Source organism: Bos javanicus, chromosome 15 (genome assembly GCF_032452875.1).
Source record: "Bos javanicus breed banteng chromosome 15, ARS-OSU_banteng_1.0, whole genome shotgun sequence".
NCBI classification, from domain to species: Eukaryota; Metazoa; Chordata; class Mammalia; order Artiodactyla; family Bovidae; genus Bos; species Bos javanicus.
In genome coordinates, this window is record NC_083882.1 from 77,860,697 (window position 1) to 77,868,653 (window position 7,957).

Genomic DNA, 7,957 nt, shown 5'->3' on the forward strand with positions numbered 1-7,957 from the left:
ATCTGTGTCTCTTTTGCTGTCTCACATATAGGGTTATCGTTACCATCTTTCTAAATTCCATATATATGTGTTAGTATACTGTATTGGTGTTTTTCTTTCTGGCTTATTTCACTCTGTATAATAGGCTCAAGTTTCATCCACCTCATTAGAACTGATTCAAATGTATTCTTTTTAATGGCTGAGTAATATTCCATTGTGTATATGTACCACAGCTCTCTTATCCATTCATCTGCTGATGGACATCTAGGTTGCTTCCGTGTCCTGGCTGTTATAAACAGTGCTGCGATGAACATTGGGGTACACATGTCTCTTTCAATTCTGTTTTCCTCTTTTTTTTTTTTAATTAACTTTGTTCATTTTTGGCTGTGTTGGGTGTTTGTTGCTGGCATTTCTCTGGCTGTGGTGAGTGGTCTTGATGGGGTCTTCTCTTGTGGAGCTTGGGCTCTGGGGCTCGTGGGCTCAGAAGTTGTGGCTTCCAGGTTCTAGAGCGCAGGCTCAATAGTTGTGGCCCACGGGCTTAGTTGCTCCATGGCCCGTGGGCTCTTCCCAGATAACAGATCGAACCTGTGTTTCCTGGATTGATAGGCAGATTCTTTACCATTGAACCACCAGGGAAGCCTGGTAATCATTTCTTTAATTGAAATTAGCATCATTTCACATTGACTACTTTTTACAAAATCTACCTGGGTTCTAGGAATGTGGTTTCCTGCCATGCGGACAGTCACTTTCAATAATAGCTGTTAGTGATAGCAGAATGACTTGGGATATAACCACAATGCAAATGACTTGAAATTTTCTATTTCTGGTCTTTTTTTTAAAATTACCTTTCACATATGTGTTGCCGAATTAATCATAGCAACTCAATTTCAAATTCCTGGCAGTAGCTTCATTTCCCCTTCGTTTATTTAGACTTGCAGTCTTGATTGCGCTAGACATGTGCTAGTCACTGGGCTTAGACAGATCCCTTAGGATACAGGTTCTGTGCGGTCAGGGGTCTTGTCTCCCTCATTTTCTGTTGTATCACTGGTGCCTGGCATGGTGACCAGCACTTCGTCAGTGTTCATGAAGTATTTGTGGACAGAATAAAACTTTCACACACTCTGCTTTTGAGAGTCTCCCAACCGCAGCCACAAAATTAAAAGACGCTTACTCCTTGGAAGAAAAGCTATGACAAACCTAGACATCGTATTAACTAGACAGGGTATTAAAAAGCAGAGACATCACTTTGCTGACAACGGTCTGTATAGTCAAAGCTATGGCTTTTCCAGTAGTCATGTATGAATGTGAGAGTTGAACCATAGAGAAGGCTGAGCGCCAAAGAATTGATTCTTTCAATTTGTGTTGCTGGACAAGACTCTTGAGAGTCCCTTGGATTGCAAGGAGATCCAACCAGTCCACCCTAAAAGGAAATAAATCCTGAATATTCATTGGAAGGACTGATGCTGAAGCTTCAATCCTTTGGCCACCTGATAACAAAGAGCCAATTCATTGGAAAAGGCCCTGATGCTGTGAAAGATCAAATGCAAAAGGAGAAGAAAGTGGCAGACGATGAGATGGTTCGATAGCATCAGTGACTCAATGGACATGAGTTTGAGCACACTCCAGGAAACAGTGAGGGACAGGGAAGTCTGGCAGGCTGCAGTCCATGGGTCACAAGAATCTGGACATGACTTAGAACATGTCTTAGAACAACAACAGTGGTTTAATAGACAAAGGAGAAAGGACAGTAAAATACGCTAATTGATATAAGAGAGATAGGTACCAAAAGGAGAAAGTGCATTCCAGGCAAAAAGTCTTAAAAAGCATGGAGAGAACTGGAGTAAGAAGGCTGGGGACCTTTTTCGAGAGCTTTTCCTTTCTTACTGAGGAGTTTACATTATCATTATACATTATATAAGATAATTATACATTATCATTGTAGATTTGGTGTACTAATTTTATTGGATCTCAAACAAAAACTTTGTAAATAGTTAAAAGAAAGTTTTTTTGAAAGGTTGATCTGATCCCAGTGTAGAGAAACTTAATATGCGTGGGCCTTGTTGAAACACAGCAGACATCTCTGTATGCTTGGTAGCTCATGGGGAAGCCAGGCTGACATTGTAAGTTCTTAATAATTGCCCCAACATGCTGTCTAGAATTTTGAAATTCTCCCCAGGAAACCCCCAGAGCAGAGCCCTGCAGGAGAAGTTTCTTTTAAAAGCAAAATTGTGGAATAAGCGAAGTGTGTCGGTGACATCTCACTTCCCTTTTCATGATTTCTTTCTACCCAGTTAGGAAACCACCCTGATTCAGACAGCAGGGCCTTCTGCTGGCCTGTGAAAGCCTAGAGTTCCCACCCAGACCTAATCTTCCTGGGCTTTGGATTTATCCTTGGGGACTGTATGCCTTGGATTTTTTTTCACCTTTCCTATAATGTTTCCCATAAATTTCAATATGTTGTGATTCATTACATGCTTACTTAAATGTTAGTTTTATATCTTTGTAAGAGCTTGCATGTATTATTTAATTCACAAAAATCAGAAAAAAAAAATCCTTGCTTGAATCATCTATCCTGACTTTTGCTTCTATGAAGTGTGCTGTGCCTATTGAAACCAGCACTGGAAATGATCTGATATGAATTCACCTGAGACGCTGATGATATAAAAGCTTAATGAATTGCCCTTCCCAGAGGTATGGGTCCTGCAACGCACATTGCCCTAACCCACAGAGCCTTGTCACTCTTCTCTCTTGCTCATCTTGCTGATCAGTTGGGGGAGTCCTTTCCTACCTCATTGTTGTTTTGACATAGTCATTCAGACAGCTGCTACCAGTTGACGGGGATTGACATGTGATACATAATCAATTCACCATCTAATTCAAAGGGACGGTGAAATTGGAGGCATCAATAAGGAACCAGATGTTTTGGCAGGCTCAACAGGGACAGTTAAGTCATCTCGGTAAAATATGTTTAATATTGAACTTCAAGACCAGGATCAAAGCTGATTCAGTAAATGGGACTTTCCTGGTGGTCAAGGGGTTAGGGACCCGCCTTGCAATGCAAGGTTCGATCCCTGACCCGGGAACCAAGCTCTCACATGCCGTGGAGCCGCCAAGCCTGCAGGCCACAACCACTGGAACCTGTTCACTCTGGACCCAAGTGCTCCAGCGAGGAAGTCCACGGGCCATACGGATTACTCCACATGGTGCAACGGAAATCACAGGGGCTGCAACCAAGACCCAACACAGCCAAATAAATAAATTCTTGTTTTAAAAAAGCTGATCCAGTAAAGAGTTTTAGTTGCATGTACATGAAGCCCAGAGCTGCTTTTTCCTGTAAAAGCACACAATTAGAATCTAGAGATTCAGATTGCTAAGTATAGATTCTTATTTGAATCTAGATTCTTGTGAAGTTGCACCCACTTCAGATGCTCCATTCTCATTCTGTCCTTCCCTAAAACCTCAGGGCTGTCACTTCTTCCGTTGCTCTGAGATCATAGGCAGTGCCAACCAACCTACCCGTGTCTTTGCATCTTCCACCACAAAATGCTGATGGCAGTTAATAACCATCAGAAGACAGTGCCATCCATTTAATTTTTTCTTCTTCCGTCTCCTCCTGTGAGCTCTCTAACTCGATCTCCTGTTCTATTCCTTCAAAGAGTAAAAAGGTTCAAACCATAAAAATAGAATTTTAAGAAGTATGACCCCTTCCTCATTTTGCCTGCCAAGTTTCAATCTGGTGCAGGTGCTGACAGACGCTTATAGGCAAATAAAATAAGTTATTTCCATATCGCTAAGGAAGGACGCTCACTGACTTGAGTCAGGGTCAGGACTTTGATTAGAGGCCCTGGTTTGAGGTCAGAGGCCAGTGCTTTTCTAAATCCCAGACTTGAGTATTGTTTTAACTAGCTTTTGTCATCACCCAAATCCTGCAAGAATGTCTGGAAATTAAATAAGTCAGAAATGGATGGCTGTAATCTTGGGCCTGGCAGGGCTTCTACAGGCAGCCACACCGCACCCAGTGCCTGTTTATCCTTCTCCTGCGTCCTCCAGAATCCTGCTTACGCATCAGTTTCTATTGAGCAACAGTGTGTGGAGCCAAGTCAGGAACGGTCAAGTTCCTTGTCTGCCTTCTTGGTCTGGTCCTGACACCGGCCCCCAACAATGCCAGGCTCGGGAACTATTTGTTTCTGAACTCCAGCCAAGAAGTCTAACAATTCTCTCCCTTCCTCTCCATCGCCCTCTTCATCCTTACCCATGCCAAGTCTGGGATTTTTCCCTTGTCTGGAGACTATGTAGGCAAGGAAATGAACTTTCTTGGGATATGACAGGCCACTTAGCAGAGAATGTGCCCTTTGTTCTCATTTAAATGCCTTTTCCTTAAATGACGTTTCTTTGGCTTCTGCAGATATATCCGCACTTAGCTGCTTAATTTCTACAAGGTACCTGTCAGACGCTAAGAAGTAGGTGCTGGAATTCCAATTTTTTTTTTTTTTTCCTGATCAGGAAGCAGTGGCTCAGAAAGGAAAACTGATATGCCCAAGGACTTAGTCAAGCACTTCTGTTAGTTGCGTCTGAGTCCGTTCTTTAATTTTATTTAAAAATCCTTTCAGCTTCCAGCAACCACATCCAAGACAAAGGAAGCAAACACTTACTTACAGAAAAAGACACAGGTCTGAGTGTTGACTCCAATTCCACCATGAGTCAGAAAATTTAATTTCATTTGGACACACCCAAGGACAGCCCAGCACAGATAAGAGTCAACAGGGAAATGGGTTCTACTTCCCACTGTTCACTTGCCACTTGACCTTGGGCAAGTCACTTCAGGCCTCTGGACCCCAGTTTCCTCATCAGTAAAGCAGGGCAGCTGAGTTTCATGATCCCTTTGGTTTCATTTCAGCTTCAAGAAGTCTTGTTGTTCAGTCGCTCAGTCATGTACAACTCTTTGCAACCCCATGAACTGCAGCATGCCAGGCTTCCCTGTCTGTCACTATCTCCTGGAGTTTGCTCAAACTCATGTACATTAAGTCAGTGATGCCATCCAGCAATCTCATCCTCTGTCGCCCCCTTCTCCTCCTACCCTCAGTCTTTCCTATCATCAGCGTCTTTTCCTATCAGTCACATAGGAAAAAGCTGAAATGAAGACATAAGGCTAAGACATCTCTAAGAAGTCGGCAAGGCATCTTCATATAAAAAGCACTTTAAAAGAATAATCTCTGGGGAAAAAAAAAAGAATAATCTCTGGTAAGTAAAAATATGTGTTCATTTTGACTCAGCAATTTCACTTTGGGGGCTTTATCCTAAGGGAAGAATCAGAGGTGTGCTTCAAGATACAGGAATGATTATCACAGTGTGTGTGTGTTTGTTTAATAAACTTTTAATTTTAGGATAGTTTTAGATTTAACAGAGAAGTTGCACAGATAGTGCAGCTGTTGTTTTAGTCACTAAGTCATGTTCTGACCCCTTGCAACCCCATGGACTGTAGCCCGCCAGGCTCCTCTGTCCATGGGATTCTCCAGACAAGAATACTGGAGTGGGGTGCTATTTCCTTCTCCAAGGTAGTGCAGAGAGTTCGCATATACTCCTCCTCCCCACTTCCTTTCCTATTAACAACTTACGTCAGTATACTAGGATACATTTATCACAACTAATGAACTAATATTGATGCATTAGTAACGAAAATCCATCCTTTAACCATATTTCCCAACTTTTACCTTATTTCTTTTTCCTGTTCCAGGATTCTGTCCAGAACACCACATAACATTTTGTTGTCACACCTCCCTAGTTCCCTAAGAGGGTGGGAGATGCTCCGATTTTTCCTGACTTTTGATGACCTTGTTAGTTTTGCGGAGCACCGGTCAGGTGTTTTGCAGAATGTCTTGATTTGGGTTGGTTTGATTTTATTAAAAAAGGAAAAGTTCTGGGAGAAAGATCACAGATGTGATTAAAAAAAGAAAAGTCCTGGGAGAAAGATCACAGATGTGAGCTGCCTTTCTTGTTACATCAGGGGTATCAGCTGTCTACCTAATGTTTACCGATGATGTTAATCAGATAGCAGGTGGTATTTGCCAGGTTTCACCGTGCTATTTTGCTTTGGCTGTGCCGCATGGCTTGTGGGATCTTAGTTCCCTGAGCAGGGATTGAACCCAGCCAGCCCCTCTGCAGTGAAAGTACGGAGTCTAACCGCTGGATCACCAAGGAATTTCCTCGCCGTGGTATTTTTTAATAATAAAACTTTTCAATAATAGGACTGTAGCCTTCTTGAGGGCAGTGACTCTGCCTGTTTCACTCATCACAATGCACCCAGTGCCAAGAATAGTTCTGATATGTAGAACATATAGTTCAATAGGTAGAATTGGTTGAATGAGAAGAGATCTATTTAAATAAATTAATTTATGCAATAAGACAGAATACTAGCAGTCATCATCAATGTTTGGTGATATGGATAAATGCTAGTGATAAATTCAGTGAAGAAACAGGTTAAAAGCAGTCACTATACATTGTATTTTTATAAAGTGTGCACACCCCTGTATGGGTAGAGGATTAGACTACTATTGTCAAAATGTTAACAGGGGTCATTAGTTACTGCTGGGTGGAAGGATTAGGGGGATTTAAATTTTCAGCCTTGTTCGATATTTTCCAAAATTTAAATGATAAAAATGAAGTTTTTCTGGAAATCAGAAAGAAACATACCACAAAAATGGAAAGAAGTTTAAAGCTTCAGAAAGATCCTGGAGCAAGAAAAACAGATGTTCCAATACAATGCCCAGCAACCACATTATTTAGTCATGTATTAGTATCTGTGAAGGAACTGAAATTAGTGGTGCAGTGCGTAGAGGGTGTTGTCCTCAAAATTCTGCAGTTTCTAGGAAACTAGGCACCATCTGTTTCTGATTTAGGGCATTAGAGTTGCAAGATCATGGGCTGTATCTTTGTTACTCTTATAACAAATTGTTTAAAGTTAAAAAAAAAAAAAAGAAAAGGAGTAAAGAGCACAGAATACCAGAGTGAATGGCATTCTTGTCTGGTTTGCTTTCTCCTCCCTGGGGCTTTGCATTTTAAAAACACATGTTGTGGTTTTTCTATGATCATCTTCCCACTTCCTGTGCTGTATCTCCCTTACTGTAAATATCCTTTGGTAGAGTCATGCTTTTCTTGTCTCTCCCCTGCATTCTGTCTTTCTTCATATTCACTAAACTTTCTCCAAGCTTCCACTGTGTATTTTTTTTCTAATTTGTATGAGTCCGATGGTATTTATTTTATTCTCCACCAAGATTTTTAGAACCCTGGTTTCAAATCCTAGTTCCATCTTTTATTAGCTGTGTAATTTGGAGAAAGTCGCTTAACCTCCCTGAGTCTCCCCCTTGGAAACTGGGGGACGATATTTCGTACGCACTGGGTGTGTTGCAAGGATTGAATGAGATTTAATGTAACTATGTGGAGGATCTATCCTAGTGCTGGTCCTAAACAGGGCGTGTAACCGTTGGTATCTGTTACTTCCTTTCCCCCTTCTGTGCAGGCTCTGTCTGGTGTCTCTCACTATCTTTCTAAAACACATACTAAAGGATCAAGTCCAAACTTAGGCTTTCAGGGTCATTTTCAAATGAGACCTAATCCATCTCATGGGCCTCACTATCTTCCAGGAATGTTCTGTATCCCCGTGTATCCCCATGTTCTGTAACTCCAGGCACATTGGCTGTTCCCTGAATACATGGCACTCTTTTTTCTCTGCTGGCCTTTACACATGCTGTTTTCTGGGTCTGGAAGTCTTTTGTGCTCCTACCTAAGAAATGGTCTTTGTGTAGCCTCTGACAGCTTGAGGCCCCTACGCTCCCCTCCAACCACAGTCATTTGTTCAGAACTTTATTACTGCAACTCCTTATTCAAGTGTCTCTATCCGTCACTCACTCATGCAACGAAGAGTCATCCAGCCCCTACGATGTGCCAGGCACCGAGAGTGCAACCTCTGTTAACAGTTGAA